General features: G+C 43.8%; 1 protein-coding gene across 7 annotated transcripts in view; it reads left to right on the top strand.

The window, feature by feature from the left end:
- OSBP2 (oxysterol binding protein 2) overlaps positions 1-24,054 on the top strand; it is a 292,924-nt gene that overhangs the window by 223,336 nt on the left and 45,534 nt on the right. The window contains exon 1 of one of the 7 annotated variants that reach the window (XM_043967594.1): positions 12,255-12,581. The exons of the other annotated variants lie outside the window; for them this stretch is intronic. The gene's annotated coding sequence lies outside the window, so the exon portion shown is untranslated. Of the gene's footprint in view, positions 1-12,254; positions 12,582-24,054 lie in introns of those variants that run through there. 7 annotated transcript variants of the gene reach the window in all.

Here is a 24,054-nt window from a genome sequence, read left to right as displayed (position 1 = left end):
AGTACCAAATATTTTTGATGACTGCTGCTTTATAGTAAAGCTTCAGATTTGGTACAGCTAGCCCACCTTCCTATGCATTTTTTTTATTAGTTTCCTTGATATTCTTGATGTTTTGTTTTTACAGATGAATTTTTCTATTATTTTTTCTAGCTCTATAAAATAATTTTTAGTTAGTCTGATTGGTATGGCACTGAATAAGTAAATTAATTTAGGTAGAATTGTCATTTTTATTATATTAGCTCAGCCCATCCATGAGCAGTTGATATCTTTCCAATTATTTAGATCTGATTTGATTTGTGTAAAAAGTGTTTTGTAATTGTGTTCATAGAGTTCCTGGGTTTGTCTTGGCAGGTAGACTCCCAAGTATTTTATATTATCTACTGTTAATTTAAATGGAATTTCTCTTTTCTCTTGCTGCTGAACTTAGTTGGTCAATTTGAGAGAGTCTTAACAAATTCTTCTTGGAATGTCTTTCCTCATCATTTACCATAAATACTGGCACATTCTTTGTAGTTATCTTCATGATAGTAATGAGTCCCGAAACACTAGATGATCAAATATTCTGTGAAATGTTTTTGGTTTTGTTTGGTTTGGTTTTGTTTTTGTTGGGCAATGACGATTAAGTGACTCGCCCAGGGTCACACAGCTAGTTAAGTGTCAAGTGTCTGAGGCTGGATTTGAACTCAGGTCCTCCTGAATCCAAGGTGGGTGCTTTATCCACTGCGCCACCTAGCTGTCCCCTGGTTTTGTTTTTAACATTAGGAGGCACAATAAAATCAGCTTTGTCAGTCCCCCCCCCTCCTTTTTTTTGGTTCTATTCTATTAAGAAAGGGAGGGGGCGGGCAGCTAGGTGGTGCAGTGGATAAAGCACCTGCCCTGGATTCAGGAGGACCCGAGTTCAAATCTGGCATCAGACACTTGACACTTACTAGCTGTGTGACCCTGGGCAAGTCACTTACCCCTCATTGCCCTGCCCCCCCAAAAAAAAAAAAGAATGTGTGACACATAACACAGTTAAGAACAGTACAGTACAAGGTGAGGCATGTTACAGGACAAAGATGGGACCCAGAAAATGGAAGGAGGGAAGGAATACTTTCAACTAGAGGGATCAGGGAAGGCTTCATCAAGGAGGAAGCATTAGGTCAGTATTTGTTCTCTTAACCTGAGGGTCACTGAACTGGTTTTTAAAAACAGTTGGTAACTGCATTTCAATTGAATTGGTTTCCTTTGTCATCCTGTATATTTTATTTGATGCATTTAAAAACACAGTTCTGAGAAGGGGTCACCATACTGATTTCCCAAGGGGCCTATGACACACCAAAGGGGTGAAGAGCTTCTGCATGAGAGGGATCAAGGAAGGTTCTAGGAAGAGGAAGTTCATTCTAGGGATGGAGGCTGGAACCCAGCCCTGAATCTGTGAGGCTGGAATGGAATGTGAGAACCAGATGATGCAGGACCCTCAGAATCAGGCAGAGGAGTCTTTTATTCTATAGACAATATATGAGGTTTTAGAAGCAGGGGAGTAAGCGGGTTAAAAGTATGCCCCAAGTAGGTCATTTAGGAAGTTATGTGAAGGATGTTTGGGAAAGGGAAGAGAGCAAAGGTATGGAAATTGGGAACATTTTATGACTTGTGGTGAGAGATAATAAGGGCCTATGAAATGAGGGGATTAGACCAAGGGATCTCTGAGGGTCCTGGCAGCCCTAAAATCCTATGATCCTGGATCTCATTTTTCCTTCTTTGACCAGATGACAGGAGTTTCTAGATCTAAAGCTTCTATATATAATTAGGGACTTGATGAGTTTGGTTCACCAGATCCAAAGAAACCATATCCCAGAGTACTTAGAGAACTGTCAGATATTGTCAAGCATCTGCCCATAATCATTGAAAAATGAAGAGTGGTTTAAAAAAAAGAAAAATGGAGAGTAGTGACTTAAGCTAACCAAAGTTTGGTGTTTTTTTAAATGTTCCTTTTTGTTAAGAAATGGAAAATTATTTTTTAAAATCATAAAAGTATTTCATTATTTTCTAGTTACATGTAGAGGTAGTTTTCAACATTTGTTTTTATAAGATTTCTGGTTCCAAATTTTTCTCCTTTCCTCCCCTCCCTCCCCCCCCAAGCCAGAAACCAATCTGATATAGGTTATATATGTACAATCACATTAAACATATTTCTGCATTAGTCATGCTGTGAAAGAAGAATCAGAACAAAAGGGAAAAACCTCCAAAAAGAGAAACAAAAAAAGTAGAAATAGTATGGTTCAATCTGCATCTGGATTCCACAGTTCTTTTTTTCTGGATTTGGAGAGCATTTTCCATCATGAGTCCTTTGGAACTATCTTGGACCATTGTATTGCTGAGAAGAGTCAAGTCTATCACAGTTGATCATCACACAATGTTGCTGTTACTGTGTACAATGTTCTCCTGGTTCTGGTTCTCAGAAATCCACTTGCTCATTTCTTACAGCACAATAGTATTCCATGACATTCATATACCACAACTTGTTCAGCCATTCCCCAGTTGATAGGCATCCCCTCCATAAGAAATGGAAAATTATGAGTAGAATGCTACCTAGGCTGTTAGTTGCAATGACTCTATGAGGTATTTTTTGCCTAACTATTTGTAGGGAAGGGATGGCTTATTTGGAAGTGCTTTGTGGCTGAAAACTAAATTTTAAATAAAAGAGTTAACAACAAAAAAGGAAAAATTATTTAAAAGCCTTTATTGGTCATCTACCATGTGCCAGGCATAGTGCCAGGCACTGGAGGCAAAAAGACAAAAAGGAGATAGTTGCTGACTCCCAGATGCTTCTGGTAATATCCTTACTATCTGGGAGACTATACACATAGAACCATTGAACCAAGAGAGCATGAGAGTAATAACAAGAACAATAAGAACAAATAATCACAAGATGCTAGCCCCCTCTATGGGTCACATCATTTGAGAACAGTGTCCTTTAAAGCTTGAAAGAAGCTAGAATTTTGTGGGAAAGGGTGGTCAGTGATATCAGAGGCTGCCGGAAGGTCATGCAGGATGAGAGATGAGCAAAAGATACCAGGTCATTGCTGACTTTACAGAGAGCAGGTTCGCTTGAGTGACAGCAGAAGCCAATGCAGAGAGCAGAAAAGGGAATGAGAAGAGAAGTGGAGTCAGTCTTGTCTGAGCTACTGAAGGAAGCAGAGACAGAAGATGAGGGGCTGAGGGAAGGGCAGGGGCTGAAGGTTTTTAAGGAGAGGGGAGACTCAGGCATATTTGTGGAAGGAAGAAAGGACCGATAGGGGGAGACTGAATATTAAAATGGACCAGGGAGACAATCGTGGACACCATCTGTTCAAGAAGATAGGTTAGGGGGCAGCTAGGTGGCGCAGTGGATAGAGCACCGGCCCTGGAATCAGGAGTACCTGAGTTCAAATCTGGCCTCAGACACATAACAATTACTAGCTGTGTGACCCTAGGCAAGTCACTTAACCCCAATTGCCTCACTAAAAAAAAAAAAAACAAAAAAAAACCAAGATAAGTTAGGTTGGTATCGATGGCACACAGAGTACAAAGGGGGAATGATATCTAGGGGTTTTGAGTGGTAGAAGAGAGAAGAACTGGGAGCTCACAGCAAAGCTGTGAAGTGTAAAGGGAAACCCTCACACAGTAATAATAATGACTAACCTTTACATGGCCCTTACAGATTTGTTGAGAGCTTTACAAATAGTATCACACTTGAGCTTCACAATAACACTGGGAGGGAGGGGCTTTTATTACCACCTTCCTACAGATGAAGAAACTGATGCAAACAGAAGGGAATCACACAGCTAGTAAATGTCTGATTTGAACTCAGGTCTTCCAGACTATAGGCTCTATCTATGACACCTAGGGGAGGTTAAATGGCCTGATTTTTATAAAAGGGAAGAGTTTTGGAGTCTGCAAACTATAGGATGTTGAACTCAACTTTTTTGATTCCTAGCAAAATTCTCAAACAAAGCATTGAAGAGATAGTTTATGAACATTTAGAAAGGCATGGAAGGATTGCTAAGAGCCAACAAGTTTTCATCAAGAACAGCTATGCCATCATCACTTGTCTTCTTGTTTGACAGGGTTGAAAAATAAAAGGTAGGTCAGGGAAATAGACCCAAATTTCAGCAAAGTCTCAAATGATTTTGAAGGACAAAGTGGAGAAGTATAGTCTGGGTGAAAGTTTGATTCTCTGGATCCAGAGCTGGTTCAGTGACTAGACCCCAAAAAAGACATCTCTGTCAACTTGGAGCTAAGATTCTAATGGCAACACTCAGGGGCCTGTCCTTTTACCCTGCACAGTTTATTCAAGTCACAGGCAAAAAGGTGAATGGTGGCGTGTGTAAGGATTTCAGACTCCCCCCACCCAATTCAGAATAGAAGGCTCCACTGATCTCCATTGAATCAAGCAAGCAAAAGTAAATTAAGTCCTTATTTTATTTTATTCTTTATTCTGAACTTAAATATTAAGAAAGAATCTCCACAGTAAAACACAAAAAGAAGATTCTGTGTGGAACTGTCAATCGCCATTTCACATGACTTGGATATTTTTACTGTAGTACTCCTCAGTGTCGTTTTTTAACTTCCTCTTTCTGTTCTCTTCCATGTTCCAGCAGCATGTACTTGCTCACTCACTCTCACTCTCACTCTAACCCTGCCTCCTGCCTCAACCCCTACCTTCAACTGACCAAGAGAAAGAAAGGATCGGGGCAGCTAGGTGGCACAGTGGATAGAGCACCGGCCCTGGATTCAGGAGGACCTGAGTTCAAATCCAGCCTCAGACCCTTGACACTTATTAGCTGTGTGACCCTGGGCAAGTCACTTAACCCCAATTGCCTCACCAAAAAAAAAGAAAGAAAGAAAACAAAACAAAACCAACAACCACCTCGCAACAGAGAGTATATCAAAGAAAATGAATCTACAGTGGCCATTTCCAAGAATGAGGAAACATGGTTGATCATTACTTTGATCTGAGTTACTAAGTCTTTCAAAGATGTTTTTCTTTACACTGTTGTTTTCCTTGTATATTCTCCTGATTCTGCTCACTTGACTCTGCATCAATTCATACCACCCAGGATTCTCTGAAATTGTTCCTTTTGTCATTTCTTACAGTGTAAAATATATTCCATTATAGTCATATACTACTCAGCCATTACTCAGCCATTCCCCAAGGATCTAAAGCAGGGGTATCGAACTCAAACTGACATAAGAATCCTGGTGCATATTGACTTAGGAAACCGGGTATTAACGCATCTATGTTCTGTTGTATATTTACTTTGTTAAATGTTTCCCAGTTATACTTTAACTTTGTTTCTTACCCTCTAACTATTGTGGCTTATGGGCCTTGTGTTTAATACCTCTGATCTAAAGGGTGATCAAGGTAAGGTTCCCTTCCCCCCTTAGATTCTAATTCTATTCTGTTCTTTTTTTACCCTTCTCTCCCCCCTCCAACCCTGCTTCACTCTCCCTTTCAGGATCAAGGTGATTGTTTTGCTTGTGACTATTCCCAGTATCACATTCCTCTCAATCCTCTCCTGCCTCCCCACTCTCATTTCCTTCTTGAGTTCAGTGTCTTTCTTGTATACCTCACTGTGTGTGTGCGAGTGTTCAGTCCTTCTTGGTCAGTTTCAGACAAGAAGTTCATCTGATGCTAACTAATCCTTTTCCCCATGTTTGAGTATTCTCACTTTGCTCAAGTCCCTTCCCACCTTCCTCCTTTCACTCTCCTTTCTCTTGCCCCCTTCTAAAAACTTCGGAACAAAACCTATCCATCACCAGGTCTTCAGTTTTTCTTATGTAACTCCCTCAGTCCCCTTACATTATAGTAAGACATTAAGGTTCTTGATGGATACTTGTTTCCTTTTTCTTATTTCCCTGGCTCCTTCCCCTTGCTTAAATAAATGTACCTTTCTAGGTTTTTCTGGACTTTGGTGTTTGTATTCAAAACGCCTATTCTGGTCTTTCCATCAGAATGCTTGACAGTCTTCTATTCCATTAAAGGTCTACTTTTTCCTCTAGAATGATACCCAGCTTTACAGAATAAAAGACTATATCTCTTGTCTTTTGGAATATCTAATTCCAAGATCTCTTATCATGTTTAATAGAAGCTAACTATAGGTCCTTAATGCTTGAGCTCCTTGTTTCTGTTTGCTTTGATGTGGGAGCTCTGGGTTTTGTCTGTGACATCCTTGGGACTTTGCCTTTTGGGGATCCTTTCAGGAGGTGATCAAGGGATTTTTTTTTCTATCTTTGATTCTCATAGATCTGAGCAATTTTCATTTGTGAGTTCTTGAATATCTAGTGTCCAAGCTTTTTTTTTTTAAATCCTGGTTTTTAGGGAGTCTAATGATTCAAATATTCTCTTTGACCCATTTTCTAGGTCAGTTTTTTATACCAGCTATCATACATTTTCTTTTATTTTTCAGTCCTTTCATTTTGTGCTAATATTTCTTGTTCTATTGCGGAGTCGTGGTTCAGCCATCCTCTCCCGAATACTCCTGTCCTCATCTCTGAGGTTCAGAGCACCAGATCTTTAGTGCCCTCTCTGCTGTCCCAAGACAGACTGTTAGGGTCATTAAAGCACCTTGGCCCTAGATTCCTGGTGTATGTACGGCTGGATGAGATATGAAGTGTGGCCAAGAACCAAGTAGACAGTAGATTAGGTGAATTTTTACTCACCCACCAATCAGGATAGCTTAGAGCCAGGATAGAGTGCCTAAACTGAGTAGATGGGGAGGGGAATCCACAGGAAAGGAATAGTCTCTGTAGGTCCAGGTATGGAGACTCACTGTACCTGGTGGGGAGAACGGGGTCAGTAGCAGGGCACTGGGTTAGATGCTCCTTTTGTTTCCTGGGGAGTGAAATGTACAACAGGGGCTGGAACCCTTCACAGTCTTAGCTTCATCTCCTACCCTTGAATTCTTTGCTTCTTGTCCTATTGTTAGTCACGCCTTGCCAAAAATCAACCTTAGGTTATCCCCACCACCCATCTTCTCCGTTCTTACTCCTAAACACTGCCAAAGAGAGTCACTCACCTGCATTGACAAGGTTCTGATGTCCACTAGTCTCTCGCTGTCAGATGGCCCTCCTTTCATTTATCTCCCATTCACTCTGTCCTATTCTCCAGGCCTCCTCTTCTTTCCCCCATACCCCCCTTTTCTCTCCAGTACCCTCAGCAGAGGACCATGGCCTCTCCTTAACTAAGAAAATAGAGACTCCATTGCAAGCTCCTTCTCCCCTCCACCCTTCAGAACAGAATGAGGAATGACCCCAGGACACAAAGGGGAGGGGGACATGGACAATGGTGTGTAGCTAGTGTAGACTAAAGTTACAGGTACTAGGACTGAACCCAGATTGGAGAGGGCCTTCGTGCTACCCAGGGTAGGCAGCAAAGGTTTCTGGACAAGTGGATGCGTAGGAAAGCTCACCTTCTTCCTCAAGAATCTAAGTACAAATCCGGCCTCTGACACTTAACGCTTACTAGATGTATGACCCTGGGCAAGTCACTTAACCCCACTTAACTCTCACAAAAAAAAAAAAAGAGTCTAAGTAGTGCAGTCAGTCAGCAAAGACTTATTAAGCCTGTACTGTGCTAAGCTCTAGGAAGAAAGCTGCCCCTTCCCCCGGTGACTCAATCCAGCCAGTGAGGGGGTGGCCGTGCCAGGATGATTCTTCCTCCCACTTTTCCCTTGGGGCCACCTTAGCTTCCCTAACTCAGGCACTGAGGCCCAAAATGTGGTCCCTGTGTTCAGTGACCTTCCCTTTACCCCACCTACAACAGTGCCTTCCCTCCTTTCCATCCTCACAAGTACCTCCTTTCCCAGCCTCACATCCCCTCTTGTCTCTATTTTTGCACTGGCTTCGCAGATGGTCTGCCTGCCTCCTCGCATTGTACAGGTGCAGGCGGAGTCATCTCCCTCAAGTACATCTCTGAACACAGCCTCTCCTACTCAGACGCCTTGGGTGGGTCCCAGCCGCCTACTGATAAAAATCCATAAGATGTACTCTGATGCTTGAACCCTCCAAAGTTGGACTCCAACTTTTCCTTCCCAGCTTTTCTCCCAGACTGGACTTGACATGCATCCTCTGCTTTGCTGCCTACACACTCTTCCCTCTCCTTCAGTGTCGTCCTTCATCCCTGGGCGCCACATCTTCCAGACTCCCCTCAAGTAACACCTGCTCTCTGAACCCTGTGCCCTGATCTTGCCTTCACCACAAGGGATCTCTCATTACACCCACTGTGCAGCTTCCTAGCGTGCTCACTTATCTGGGGGGCCTTGGGAGGCAACCTGCTACCATCACAAAGCAAAGGGTTTACACGGGTTCTGGGCCTGGCTGTGATACTAATTCGTTGGAGAGATTGGGCAGTTCACTCTTCACCTTGTGAACCTTTATTTCAAATGCGACATTGAGAAAGAGCAGAATTCTGAATAAGAGCCCTTGGGGTTCACATTCCAGTTGTGCTGCTGAGTCCCTGTGACCATGGGCAAATTTTTTTTCTGTAGCAGGAGGAAGTTAGACTTGCAGATTGCTGGAGTCTCTTCAGCTGGAACATTGGCTGCACATCTATTCCATCTCGGAAGGCAGAGACCCTGTCTTATTCTTGGTGTCCCCCCTAGTGTTCTGTGCACAGAAGTGGCCCCAAAAGTTGCTCACTGTACTCTTAGTCTTGTGTAGATATGATCCTGCTACAGAGGCCATGGATTTCTTTGTGTCTTTAATAACTTGATCCTTTTGAGAACTGAGTAGAGGGTAAGAAATGATCCCTGTGAAAGCCTGCCTTCTGTGAGCAGACTGGTAGTCAGGTGGTGCCAGATTCCTGCTCCTGAGGTGAGTATGAAAGGGGCTATTTTAAACGTGTTTAATTATGGTGACAAATACTCAGCATTCGAGCAAAAGGAGCCAGGCAGGCGTCACTCAGCTCCAGGAGAAATCCGCAAGGAAGTCTGGGGTCTGTCAGGGCTGCTCTGCCCCTAGTAGCCCCCCAAGGCCCAGGTGCAGACCTTACTCACACTCCCGACTCGTGGTCACTCTGAAGGCGGGCAGGTGGGGGGGCTGGGAGGGGCGGTGGGAATGGGAGGACAGGGATGAGAGGGACCCCGGCCATTCCCATCCGAATCAGGATTTCGTCACTATAACCCTGGGAGCTATCTGGTCTGAGTATTGTGATGGCCATTTCATAGGGAAGGTGAAGGAAACCCAGAGAAGTGGGGTGACTTGCCTGCTGGGCAATAGTAGAGTCAGGCTAGAAGCCCAAATCCAGCGTGCTTCTGAGCACTTCAGGAAACTCATGGGGCATCCTCGGTCCCACTCTGATGGGCTCTCGGGGGTATGAGGGGGAACCTGTCCTGTGTTCATGCTGTGTAAGTGTGTGGTGTGTCTCTATGAGTGTGTTTGTGAGTCCACCCAAAAGTGCCTGCCACATTCTCTCTGTGGGGCAGTGGGATTAAGACCAGGCAGACATATTACCAAACAGACGTTACCCCTTGCAAGGAGTAATGGAACTTTTTAGCCCCTTCAGAGGGTGGTGGGCACTGTGACTGCCCAAGGCAGGGTGTCCCCCATCTTCTCATGTGCCTCTCTTCTGTGTTTTCTGTTTGGTATTGGGGGGTATTGCCTGTGCTGCCATCTTTGAAGCATAAAAGGATTCTGAGAAATTTGACATTTCTTTACTCTGAACCCAGAGTTTCCCTCCTCTTCTCCCTTTCTCTGTCCTTTCTCCTGCCTCCCTCCTGAAACCTGTTTCCAGCTAAGTGGCTCAAACTGAGCCTGGCTTTGAATAAGCCTCTTAACACTAAGGGGGAAGAGCTAGGCAGCATCTGGAGGTCAGCCGCCTCACTAACCGAGAGAGAGAGAGAGAGAGAGAGAGAGAGAGAGAGAGAGAGAGAGAGAGAGAGAGAGAGAGAGAGAGAACACATGTTCTGTTAAGTTCAGGTGGAGGTGAGATACACATTCACAGCCACTCAGTACTGGACCTTTTCTTATCAAGTGAGGGCAGTAATGTGTCACCTACCTCGAATCCAGCTGAGCTCCAGGAAGAAAGCAAAGATGCTGTTTCTGATCATTCCAGTGAGGGGTCTGTCATCGTGGCCCATGTGCTTTCTTCCTAGGAGAATCCCTTAGACCCTCACTTATTTTACACACATTGATAGCCAAGCTTAGATACCTGTTTTCTGAGACCACAGCAGAGTAGAAAGGTCTGGAAGGCTGTTGGAGGCCGGTGTGGAAGACAAGCAACAGAGGGCAGGCCTGCAAGAAGAAAGGACATAGGAAAGTTGTTTTTTAAAAAAGGGGGTGAGGGCAGCTAGGTGGCACAGTGGATAAAGCACCGGCCCTGGATTCAGGAGGACCTGAGTTCAAATCCCGCCTCAGACACTTGACACTTACTAGCTGTGTGACCCTTGGCAAGTCACTTAACCCTCATTGCCCCACAAAAAAAAAAAATTTAAAGGTGGGGTGGACAAGAATTCAGAAAACAGCCCACTGGAGTCGCTAAACATGACTTTGCCCCTGGAGCAGGTCCTGAGGGCATCACTATGTCATGCAGGTGATGGTCACAAAATCTCCAAGTTAGCAGGGCCTTGAAGAACACATTTAATTTTTCAAAGCTACTTCATATCTGTTGTGTGTCAGGTGATAGACAGGACTATGGTCATTATCCCCACAGAGGATGTGATGGAGCCCCAGCTGAGGTTGTCTCCTGCCTCCTAGTTCCACGTTCACACTCAATCCAGCCCTAAGCCCATGCCCAGGGACAGCACTTTCTGCATGACATGGCTTTGTGTGGTGGCTGGCAGCTTCCCGGGCTGCACTTTGACAAATGTTGGCCTCCCCATGTAGCGGTTCAAGGAATTTTTTGTACCCAAAGAGAAAAGAATGGGAAGGTGATATTCACATATGCATGTATGCATACACACGTACACTTACACACACATGCACATGCACCCCTCCCAAACACCAGAAATATCATGACGTATGTATTTTTTCTCTGTTATTGCCACATCTTCTTCTCAATCTGTGCTCATCTAAGGAGATGCCAAAAACAGAGCTGCCAACAAGCTCAAAGGCTGCTCATTCTTTTCTCTCTGCAGATGACAGGCTCCTTGCCCATTCCAGAAGTGCCCCCTCCCACCTGCCCCCCACCCCAAGCCTCAAGGAGGCTCTTGGATCCTTGCTGAACCTGGGATGTAAGAGCAAGGGGGCAGGTTGTGGGGGGAGAGAGGATTCTTAGAGAGTAATTTCCTGACACTTTAGTTCCCACTGATGCACTTCCAGCCAGGGCTAAGATGATGGAGAAACTGAGGCTTCCATGAAGCTTGGGAAGCCTGTCTGGGCTTGCCTTGTCTGAGATGCCATCCTGGGCCCAGAAATGGCAGCAGTAACTTAAAATACCAGACTGTCTCTGCAAGAAACATTTTGTTTTCTTCCATATCTATCATGTTTGGAAAGAGCTTGTTGACAGTTTATAATATCCATTTGTTTTGATGGTCACCTGCAGATATCTCTCAGTGGACCTAGGATTTCCTGTTCCATTCCGGACTCTGCTTTGTTTTGGGGTTGGGTGGGGCATCCTTCTCCCCGCCAGAGGGGCCTCGGTTTCTGGACCTGTCTCTCAGGCATGTTCCCTGGTCTGCAGGGCTGATCTGGAGGGGGAGTGGTGTGGAGAACCCCAGTACCTCTGCTACCTCCTCATCTGTGTGTCTCCCACAGATCTGTCTGTGTCCTGGCCAAATTACTCAGAGACACTTGTTGAGAAGTTGTTCTCCTCTGGTAACCAAAAGCAGACAGTTCACGCCATACCTGTGCCTCTCTCCCCCAGACCCTGGCAGTATAGAAGCCCTGCTGAGAGATGGGGTTGGCGGTGCATCATTGTGCAGAGCAATTACCTCAGACAAGGATTACATTAAGAATGGCTGAGGACGATTAGAGTCTTACTTGCCCTCCCAAGTCCCCTTATTCCCTTCTTCTTACAGAAACCTTCATAGTGGAAGGATTCAGAGCTCAGTGAAATGTTACTTAGCACAGGGGCAACTGTACTCACGGGGGTGCTTGGGCAAACAAATGCCTTGTTCTGACGCTCCATCAGGGAGCTGGACTGAATGGTTGCTAAGGCTGCCTGTCATTTCCTGTCCCCAGATGAAGAGCTTGAAGGTCCCTGTGTTATAGACAGATTCCCTTCTAGCACAGACCTACCATTCACAGTCCTGCCTTCTCCCTCCATGGCTCTGCCTGCAAAAGGATACTTTCCCTGTGAATACATTGGTGGCTGCAGGGCAGAGGCCCCATCCGAGCTACAGATTCCTGAGCTGTTTGCACAAAGGACTTTGAGTCTCTGCCTTAGCCCTGCTCCCCCTTTGCCTGACCCTGGGCCAGTCATAATCCAGGGCTTATTCTGCCAGGGTAGAAGCGGTCACAGAATCCCAGACTCAGCATTACAAACAACAGGGTCAGAAAGGAGAGGGCCCGGGAGTGCTGAGCCTCCAGCCTGGCTGTCAGGAACCTTCTGTTTGGCCAGAATGTGACGAGCAGAGTGATGGGAGGGAGGAAGTAACGGAGGGGACCGGTTTGGATTGAAGGTAAGCCCTTAGCGAGAGCCGCCCGGCCCAGTGGGCTGAGCCCATTGTTCCCCTCACTCTGTGGGCTCCTTGGGAAGCCACCTCGTCCACGGAGCTTTCCTGGATCGTGCCCGTTTTGTTCTCATGGCACTTCATACCTCCTCTTAAGCATTCTTATGTTCTAATGACTAGTATATGTATCGGTAGGCTTCCGTCTCCTCTACTAGACTGTGAGCTCTTAATCATCTTATGTCCCTTAGCATTGCAGTGTAGGCACCTGTGAATACCTGTTGAATAAATGTATAAACTTAGCAACTTATTACAAGCCCAAGTCTGCTGATCTTACCCCTCCCTACCTTGCCTACCTGCCTCTTTGTGGCCTGTGCTTGTTGCTGGGCATTCCAAGGTAACAAATGGTATTGTTCCTGTCCTTCAGGATCTTGTGTTCTATTGGGAGGACACGGTTGTCCAGATAAGAGCCACCGAGAGGTAAAGGAGAGAGCAGGCCAAGGTGTCCCCCAGGTCCGCGCTCGAGAGAAGAATGGTCTCAGTATGTATATATGAGGCTGGGCTACCATCTGAGTTCAGCCTGCCCTCATGAGGCCAGGTGGTGGGAAGAGGCTGGTGATGCTGGGTGTGTAGTTTGGCCAGAAAGGGAGTCCAGAGTTGGGTTAGGGAGACTCATAAATGCCAGGCTGAGAATCACTGTCCATGCCACTGATAAAGAAAGTTGCCCAGAAAACCAGGAACCCTTCAGACTGGCAGAGAAGGCCAAAGCAACAAGAACATGTGGTCAATTGTCATCTGACTCACTTGAAATAAATCATTTCCTCCTCTCCCCCTCCTTCTCCCCCCCCCCAACCCAAGAGGGTTTAGCTGTTTCCACACCCTTTCCTCAACGGTAGTTTTTTCTATGGAAGTTGGGATGAGCTTGAACAGAAAGAAATGCACAGATTGCAGCTACAATCCTGGCTTTGACCTTGTATTATGGAATATGAAGTTTTTAAAAATTAAATTATTTACCAGTTTGTAAATCCCCCCCAAAAAAATTAGTTCAAATTCATGAGAAGTCAGGACTTAGCAGAGCTGGGAAGAGCCTTAAAACACAGAATGTCAAAGGTAGGAAGGGGACCTTAGAATGTGGACTCAAGAAAGAAAGAACTGTGGAGTATAGATGCTGATTGAACCATATTATTTCTTTTGTTTTGGGTGCTGTTGGTTTTTTTTTTCTTTCTATTTTGAGGTTTTGCATCACTGCTCTGATTCTTTCTCTTGTAACAGGATTAATGCAGAAATAGGATTAATGTTATTATGTGTATATATATGTGTGTGTGTGTATATATATATATATATGTATATGTATAGAGATATATAGATGTAACCTATATCAGATTACCTGCTGTCTAGGGGAGGGGGGAGGGAGGGGTGGGAGGGAGAAAAATCTGAAATTGTAAAGCATGTATAAACAAAAGTTGAGAACTATCTTTACATGTAATGGAAAAAATAAAATACCTCATACATAAAAAAAAAAGAATGTGGACTCAATCAAACACTGAGCAAGTAGTTATGAAGTATTTATTATGTGCCAGGCGTAGCAAAATGTTAGAAAAACAAGAAGCAAAATCAGACCCTGCCCTCACAGAGCTTATTGAGGGGACAACATATATCACTGGGGAGGGGGAGGTAGTAGTTAAAGGGAATCAGGTAGTTGGTGCTTGGTTAGGAGAGCTTTGCAGGTAGAGGGAACAGACAGGAAGGTCTGAGCTGGGAGGAGTGACCCCTAGACTGTCCATTCTTATGCCCTCATTTTACAGAGAAGGAAGCGGAGACTGAGGAAAGGGGGTGACTTTGCCCAGAATTAACCAATGGGCCTGAAACGTAAGACTCTTGGCCCCTGGCCAGGATACTTTTGTCCATCTTAGGCTGTGATGTTTTCTTCTCTGTTGCCTAGATTGGTGGTGGTTGTCTTTTTTTTAATGTCTGTGAATTTTTTTTTTTATAAACTTTCCCATTCCCCACCTCCAGCTCTAATTCAGCAAACCCTCTTCTGTTGGTGTATATTAATTTTGTATAAATCTTGTGTTTGCCCATCTGTAAATAGGTTGTATCCCCCCCTGCAGAGTGTTCTCTGGGGTTTTGCCTTTCTTTGTATCTCCAGGGTTTAACACTGGGTCTGTCACAGAGCAAGGCTTAATCCATGCTGATGATCGGTGGTGTAAGTTATACTTAAAGCCCACATTTATTTGGAGGTTTAATGTGGGGCAGAGAGGTGGAAGGCCAGGGGTCTAGTCCTATTTCTCTCACATCTTAACTGTGTAACTGTGGGTTCATCCTTTTAATTCTCGGAGCCTTATCTCTTAGATAGGAAAAATAACCACTGTACTACTTTCCCTTACAGTGATGTGAGGAAAATCTTTATAAACCATACATTGCCATATCAAGGTGACCTGGTTTTAAATAACTATTATATATTAACCATAATGAAATTGATGATACCCCACTGGGCAAAATCAGGGAAGTACCTGTGCAAAACTGAGTTTTGAAGGTAACTAGGTGTTTTTAAAGACTAAGATAGAGCCTTCCAGCCATGGTCAGAGGCAGAGAGATAGAGATGAAGTGTTGTGCGAGAAGGACCGCCAGAGGCCAACTTAGCTGGAACTCAGAGACTGCACCTGGGTGTCGAAGGATGGTGGTACCCTGGATAAAAATAATGAAGTTCTGAGAGGTGTGGCTTTGGGGGAGGAGGTGAGAGCTGCTTTTGACGTGTTGAATTTGAGATGCCTTGGGACATAGGGTGCATTAGTTCCAACAGGCTACTGGTAACTTTCGGGACAACAGTTTCATTTGAGTGATGGGGACAGAAACCAGATTCTGAAGGGTTGAGAATTAAATGGAGGTAATGAGTGCAGACGACTTTCTTCTAGGAGTTGGAATGTGAAAGGGAAGAGAGTTATCAGAGAATAGCATGGGTAGGTTGAGAATAGTGGTAGAGTCTAAGGTTTTTTAAAACTAAAGGATATCTAGCCATGTTCATGGGCATCAGGGAAGGAGACAGTGGATAAATAAGGAAGGGTTAAAAATTAGGAAAATGAGGATACAATGAAGGAGATTTCAATGGCTGCCTCCTTTTAAGACTGGAATAAAGGAGTGATGCTGAGCTGATTTGTAGTGTGAGAGTGAAGCAGAAAGAGCTCCCAATGGGTAAGCTTGGTTCTGTCAGTGAATATTTGGCCAGCTCCCCCTCCTAGAGTGAAGAGGGAGATGGTGCCCGAGATGTCCTAAGGGCAGAAAAGAGAAGGGTTAGAACAGCCACTGGGCAGTCGAACCAGTCAAGGTGGAATAAGATTGTTGATCACAGTTGTGTGACTTTCTTAGAGAGTCTCTGAAATAGTCAATGTCAAACCACCTGAGAGAGTGAAGAGGATTGGAGGGGGAGTCACAGGCAGCTCTCCTCATTTCCCTGATTCCTAGAGCCCCTCCCACCCAGGCTCCTTTCTTCCTTTCCATTTTTCTGGCACTTTCCTCTCCCCTCCTTCCTCAGCCCCCCTCACTTACTCTCTGATCCAGCTTCACTTGGCCTCCTGATGCTCCATCTCCCCCCAACTCGGAGCATTTTCTCTGGTGCCTGGGATGCTCTCCCTCCTCACATCCACGCCTGGCTTCCCTGGCTTCAAGTCCCAACTTCTGTAAAAAACCTTTCCTGGTTCCCCACAATACTAGTGCCTTCCCTCGGGAATTATGTCTAATTTATCCTGTGTACATTTTGTGCATCCACAAAATGTGTTGTCTCTCCCATTAGACTGTGTGCTCCTTGAGGGAAGGGACTGTTTTTGACATTTCCTTGCTTCCCCAGAGCTTAGCATGGGACCTGACAAATGGTAAGAACTTAATGGTCCACATGGTTGTTGACTTAATTGAACAATTGAACACCATTAATAATTCACAGATTTAGTGATAGATGAACTTCTAAGGGACAGAAGGTTAAAAAACAACTTCTCAAAAGCCCTATAGCATGTGAATATCTGAGGGGGGATCTGAGTTCTTTGTCTCTGCTAAGCCTTAAAGCCCCTTGAGCGAAGAGGAGCCCCTGCATTGATGGAACAGAGCGTCCATAACAGGGTGGTGACTGTCCTCGGGTTGACACCTGTCTGGGTGGTATGTTCAGGAAGGACTTTATTTAGAGGAGAATGGCCTGTGTGGGAAGGGCACTTTTTCATAGGAAAAGGGGTTGGGGCACCTGGGTAGGGTTTGTCTTTGAAAAGCAAAGATCATGGGGAAGGGGATCAAGGCCTTCAAGCCTCCTTGCCCCATGATGGGGAAAAGGGCCAAGAAGCTGCTTTGGCCTCAGTATAAGAAAGCATTTTTTAACCTAGGAGCTGCCTAAGAATGAACTGGACTGTCCAGGGAGATAATCAGCTCACTATCCCTATTAGCAGGGGATGCTGTGGAGGGCATTTATCCATCAGGCCACGGGTTGGACTGAAATGACCTTTGAGGTCCTTTCCAGTCACAGAATAGCTCCATGGTTGAAGAGATCATTTCAGCTCAGAGAGGTCAGAGACCTGCTGTGAAGGGCTCAGGATCCCTGGTGCTTAGCATGGTTCCTGGCACAGGGCTAACCACTCACTACCGGTTGAGTCTCAGGAGGGAGTCATTGTCCTAAGAATAAAAGTAGAGTCCTCATTGTGCTTTTGCCCCAGTCCCAGTCTAAACAAGTTCCCTTAGGGCTGGTAAAGCTAGGAATGAGGGTAAGAGCCCATTTGTGGTCCAGTGTCACAGATTGAACTTGCAGACCGCACACAGAGCCACCTCCTTCACAGACCACTAGTGACAGGGGCCACCTGATCGATAGGGCAGCCTGGACAGCTCCATGCAGTCCCCAGCGAAAGCTTAAGAGCAAATCTCAACTCCTACCTTGAGAAATTAGGAAAATCAACCTCCTAGAATCACAGAAAGTCAGGTGGCATACTGTAGCACCAAGGAACAGAAGGTCAGGAATTAAGGATAATAAGATTTAGAACTGGATGGGACGGGGGCAGCTAGGTGGCGCAGTGGTTAAAGCGCTGGCCCTGGAGTCAGGAGGACCTGAGTTCAAATCCAGCCTCAGACACTTGACACTTACTAGCTGTGTGACCCTGGGCAAGTCACTTAACCCCCATTGCCCCGTCCCCCCCAAAAAAAAGAACTGGATGGGACAGCCCCTTCTCCCATTGCTGATTCCCTCCATTGCCTCCATTCTGAGGTGAGAACCCGACCCTATTAACCTTGAGAGGATAGCTTCTTATAGACCCCCTCTTTCAGCTCCCTTTTGTGTGTGTGTGTCCATTAAAATGTAACGTCCTTGAGGGCAGGGACCGTCTTCCTTTTTGTTTGTTTTAGCATAATGTAGTAAGTACTTAATAAATGGAGGCCAGGTGGCACAGAGCACTGGACCTGGAGTCAGGAAGACCAGAGTTCAAATCCAGCCTCAGACATTTACTAGCTGAGTAGCCAAGTCACTTCACGTCTTCCAGCCTCAGTTTCTTCATCAAAAAATAGGGATAATTTTTTAAAATGGGTATAATAATAGCACCTACTTCCTAGAGTTGTTGTAAAGAAAATGAAATTATATTCATAAAGCGCTTTGCAAACTATAAAGGTCTGTATAAGTGGTAGCCATTATTATTATTATTATTAAATGTTTGTTACCTGCCTGCATAAAACTGACTACTATGTAATTATGAATACTAATTAATAATAGAATGCCTGAACTATTGCAATAAAGTCTTCTGGTGGGTCTCCCTGCCTCCCTCTACTCATTGGTCAAAGTGATCTTTCTAAAGCATAGGTCCAACAGTATCACCCCCCCCCCATCAATAAATTCCAATAGCTCCTTATTAACTCAAGAATAAAATATTCCGACCTCTATTTGGCATTCAAACTCCTTCATAACTGGTTCCCTTGCTGCCTTTTCAGTCTTCCTATACCTTAGTCAACAAACAGTTATGAAACTTTTGCAATGTGCCAGACACTAGACTAAGCTCTGGGATGCAAAGAAAAGCAGAAGATAGTCCCTGCCTTTCAGCAGCTCACAATCTAGTGGCTGATAATAGCTAGCATTTCCATAGGGCTTGAATATTTGGACATCACTCCAAGGAGGGAAGAGTGAGTGAGAGTCAGCATTTTTGCCCAACTCATGCAGCAACTCTCCCCCACAACAACAGTCATTTTTTTCTGACCCAGGGCAGCTTAGGAAAACAGAGAGGGGGCAGCTAGGTGGCGCAGTGGATAAAGCACTGGCCTTGGATTCAGGAGTACCTGAGTTCAAATCCAGCCTCAGACACTTGACACTTACTAGCTGTGTGACCCTGGGCAAGTCACTTAACCCCCATTGCCCCCTACCACCAGAAAAAAAAAAAAAGGAAAACAAAGAGGTCTGTGATCAGTGGGGTAGGTGCTGGCCAGGGGCACAGTACAGCAGCAATCATGGCAGCAGGACCTGTGGAGAACCTTCTAGTGCCCAGGGACCGTAAGAGGCTGAGATTAAACACCAGAGTAGGAAGCACTGCCACAGAAAGAGATCCCAGGAAACCAGTGCTGGGAGCAGGAGTAGGTACCATTGGGCAGCTCTACTGCCCATTATCCACTTCCAGGGCAGAGAGGATAGGCCATGGTTGAGAGGAAGCAGGAGCTCTGCCTGTGTAAAGAGCAAAGAACAAGTTCTGGAACCACATATATGTGGCCCTGAGCCCAAGAGCAGGAGAACTCAGTTCTAACCTTTAGACACACATGTAAGCCTGTAGTAGAATAAACCAGGGCAGAAGACCAAAACCAAGGTTGAGGCAGCAGTTAAGTCACTCTGAACCTGCAGAACCTTGTAGCCAGCTAACACTGACTGAGCCCAGCAACAGTCTACTAAACTTCAACCACATACAAGCCAACAAACCCAGGCTGCGTCAGGAACTTGCAGAGCTCAGACCAGGAGGGCAGTGAACAGACCAACGACGCTTAGGAAACACCAGAAACTTACAGGCTCCCAGACTAAGCTGTGAAAGCAGCAGAAAGTATAAGAAGACAGAAGCACAGGCCAGGCATCCCTCCCCTCCCAGAGATGAGCCAAACCCAACATTAACATAGAAGGAAGCTGGAAAAATGAGCAAACATAAAAGAACCCAACTATGGAAAAGCTACTGTGGTAACAGAAGCTCAAGACACAAACACAAAAGAAGACAATCCCCTGAAAACATCTACAAGCAAAACCTCAAAGAAAAATGCATATTAGACAGGAGCCTGACAAGAATTCCTAGAAGAGTTAAAAAATTAAAAAGGCAAAACATTACTTTAAAAAAAACAAACAAAAAAAAGAGCAGTAGAGAAAAATGGGAAAAGAAATGAGAAAGTTATAGAGAAAGAACAGCTTGGTAAAAGAGATACAAAACTTTACTGAAGAAACCAACTCCTTAAAAATTGGAATTGACTAAATGATAAAAGAGGTGTTTAAAAAAATTTACTGAAGAAAATAATTTTTTCAAATTAAAATTAGCCAAATGGAAGCTACTGACTCCATCAGACAATAAGAAATAACAAAAACAAAGTCAAAAGGCAGGAAAAAAGAAGAAAATATGAAATATCTCATAGAAAAAAGACCAAGTGACTTAGAAAATAGATTGAGGAGAGGTAATTTAAATATTATTAGACTACCTAAAAGCTATGAACAATAAAAAAGAACCTTGATATCACATTTCAAGAAATTATAAAGTAAAATTGCCTCTATGTCTTAGAAGGCAAAGTAGAAATCAAAATTAAAAGTAAAAAAGAAGTCATTGAACTAATAAAACTAGAAGCTGTTTTAAAAAAACTTTGAAATAAATAAGGCATTGGTTAATTTGATCTAAAAAGAAAAAAAAGCATAGTACCAACATTAAAATTTAAAAGTTGAATTCACAATTAATGAAGAGGAAATAAAACCAATTATTTATTAGAAGCCGTTTTCTCCCAATCATATGCCAGTAAAACTGACAATAAAATGGATGAATATTTCTAAACATAGGAATGCCTAGATTAACAAAACAGGAAATAACATACTTAAATAACCTTATCTTAGAAAAAGAAATTGAGCAAGCTATAAATGAACTCCCTAAGGAAAAGGAAAAAAAAACAAAAACTAAACAGGACCAGGTGGATTTATAAGAGAATTCTATCAAACGTAAAGAATAGTTTATTCCTATACTTTATAAACTGTTTGGGAAAAAAAGGTAAAAAGTGAATCTTACCAAATTCTTTCAATGGCTCAAATATAGTCTTTTTTTTTTTAAATCACAAAAGTCTTTTATTATTTTTCAGTTACATATAAAGATAGTTTTCAACATTTGTTTTCTTGGGATTTTAGTTCCAAATTTTTCTCCCTCTCTCACTTCCCTTGCCCCTCCCCAAGACAGAAAGCCATCTGATAGAGGTTATATATGTACAGTCACATTAAACATATTTCTGCATTAGTCATGTTGTAAAAGAAGAATCAGAGAAAAGGGAAAAACCTCAAAAAACAAAAATAGAAACATTATGGTTCAATCTGCATTCAGAATCCACATTTCTTTTTTCTGGATGTGGAGAACATTTTCCATCATGAGTTCTTTTGAATTGTCTTGGATCATTGTATTGCTGAGAAGAGCTAAGTCTGTCACAGCTGATCATCACACAATGTTGCTGTTACTGTGTACAATGTTCTCCTGATTCTGCTCACTTCACTCAGTCCATTTAAGTCTTTCCAAGTCAAATATAGTCTTGATACCTAAACCAAGGAAGAGTAAAAAAGGGAAGGACAAAACAGAGAAAGAAAACTATAGACAATTTCGTTAATGAGTATTGATGCAAAAAATTTAAATAAAATACAAGGAGATTACAGCAATATGTCACAAAGATTATAAGCTGGATTTATACCAGGTATACAAGTTTGGTTCAATATTAGGGAAATTAGAATGATAACTGACCATATCAGTAACAAGAACAACAAAAATCATAGTTATTTCAGTAAATGCAGAAAAAAATTTAACAAAATGTAATACCCATTTCCATTAAAAAAAACTAAAAAGCACAAATAAATGGAACTTTCCTTAAAATAATAAGTATCTATCTAAAAGCTAGAAGCCTTGCAGTATGATCAAATGTTGATAGCAGCTCTTTTTGTGGTAGCAAAGTATTATAAACTGAGGGGATGCCCATCAATTGGGGAATGGCTAAACAAGATACAGTATATGAATGTGTTGGAATAATATTGTACTACAAGAAGTGAGGAAGGAAATGGTTTCAGAAAAACCTGGGAAGAGTTATATGAACTGATACAGAGGAAAGAGAACAGAACCAGAAGAACAATTTTGACTATAACAACAATATTGTAACAACAAATAATTGTAAAAGACATAGTAACTGATCAACATAATGACCAACCAGTTCCAAAGTATTTATGATGAAACGTGCTGCCCCACTCCAGATAGGGAGCTGATGGATTCAGAGTATGGATTGACCCATATTTTTCTGTTTCTGTTTCCTTCCTTCCTTTTTTGAATATGGCTTAATGTGGAAAATTGTTTTTCATGACTATAGATATTTGTAGTGGATTTTGTCTGTCTTGCCTTCTCAGTGGGGTGGTAGAGGGTATAGGGGGATGGAGAGAATTTAGAACTAAAAAAAAAAAAGGAAAGAAAAAATCTCTCTGCTTTAAAAGGGGGATGGGGCACAGGTAAAATGCTGCTCTGTTGATGAACCCTTCCTCAGGCAGACTTCATCTTAAACTCATCTTGCCCTCTGGAACACTCCCTTTATTACCTCTCTCCAAGTACTAAGTGCCTTCCGTTTTAGTCATTTGTGCACAGCTCATCTCCCCTACAGAGAGTATACAAGTGCCCTAAGGGCAAGGTCTGTATCTCCCTCCACAGCCCCTTCCTCCATGTAAGTGCCAAGTCAATGCTTCTGGAACAGTGAATGAATAAAGGAATGAGGGGGAAGCTTCCTGTCTTAGGCCATTAGGAGTGGGGAAAGGGGCTCCTACTACTCTTTAAAATGTTGACATAAATTGGGAAGTGCTGCAGCTTGCATGTTGACCTTCTCTAGAGGTTTTTGAGTTTCTGTTCTTGCTCTTTACAAAAATAATTTCTGACATTTGTATAACACATTGTTTTTCAAAGTACTTTTGTGTGTACTTGCAGAGTCCCTGATTTCAGCCAGGTAGAGCCTTCTCCACTTCTGTACACCCCAACTATTAAGTACTTTGGACAGTGGCCTTCATGCGTTGCTCTGGTCAAAAACAAACTATTCTTTGGTGACCAAGTTTCTGGTCATGAGCCTATCTGGATTTACCTAGGACCAGGGTTGGGACAACAGTCATAGCCCCTCCTCAGGCCTGTGCTGGAGGCCTTTCCAGCTATGTAGGCCCTTCCTTTGTTTGAGGAAGAACCCAGTGAAGGATCACCTGTGCACAATACATTTTATACACAAATGGGTCATAATGATATAGAATTCCATTCCCCATGCAGAAAATTTTCATTTCTATAAGGTTGTGAGGGATAGAAGTAGGCAGGGGCCCAAAGTAATAGGGATTGTCCAGATCTGACACTGAGACTTGCAGCCCACAGTTCCCAGGCAACCTCTCAGATGGCCAGGATGCTACTGGGGGTGATGTACTTAGGAGCCCCTTGTCTCTAGCTATGTCGGTAATTACATAGACTTTTGAGAAGCTGGTTTCAGTGAAAAATAATCCCTATGTCCTGCTTCACAGTCTCACAGAAATCACCAGGAAAACAAATGCCAAGACAACATGTGCCTAGGCCCAGGGCTCTTTAGGGGAGGCCAGGCTGGGGCTGCCATCCAATTGGTTGTCAGTTATAGGGATCCTGGCAGAGCCTGAAGCCCTGGCTTGAGTCTTAATTTTGCTACCACACTGTGAATCTTGGTGAAAGGTTTATATTTTAGTCCTTGCCTTGCAGCTAGTAAAACACGTTTTTGAAAGGAAAGGGAATGCTGTTGGATCCTAGCAAGATGTGTGACTGTCTCAGTGGCCTCAGGCCATGATTTCAGCCTACTGGGCTTCCTTCCTATAAAATGAGAGCTGGACTTTAAAAGAATTTTGTGATCCTCTCTCCACTCCAGATCTAAGAATGGCTTGAGTGGACTGAGAGAAGGTGGTGGGTTGGTGTATCCCTGACAGCAAGTTCTGGTGTGTGGTGGAATAGTTCCCTAGGTGCTGTGGGGTGCCAGGTGGCACTATGGAGGCAGGAGCATCCTAGAAGAAATGGGTGAGCCTCTGAGAGAGAGACTAGACTACCGTGGCCTACAGGAGCGTCCCAGATCTTCATGCCACCCCAGGGCTAAGGAATAGAAGAGAGGAAGGGGTAGCAGAAAAGCTCCCCCATCAAGCTCATATCGTCCATTTCTGCAAGCATTAATTTAGCGTCTGCTTTGTGAAGAGCCTTGTGCTTGGTGCTGGGAAAAGAGAGGTGGTAGGTCCATGCCCTTGGAGCTG

This window comes from Dromiciops gliroides, chromosome 1, assembly GCF_019393635.1.
Source record: "Dromiciops gliroides isolate mDroGli1 chromosome 1, mDroGli1.pri, whole genome shotgun sequence".
NCBI lineage: Eukaryota > Metazoa > Chordata > Mammalia > Microbiotheria > Microbiotheriidae > Dromiciops > Dromiciops gliroides.
This window is presented reverse-complemented; position numbering and strand designations above follow the sequence as displayed.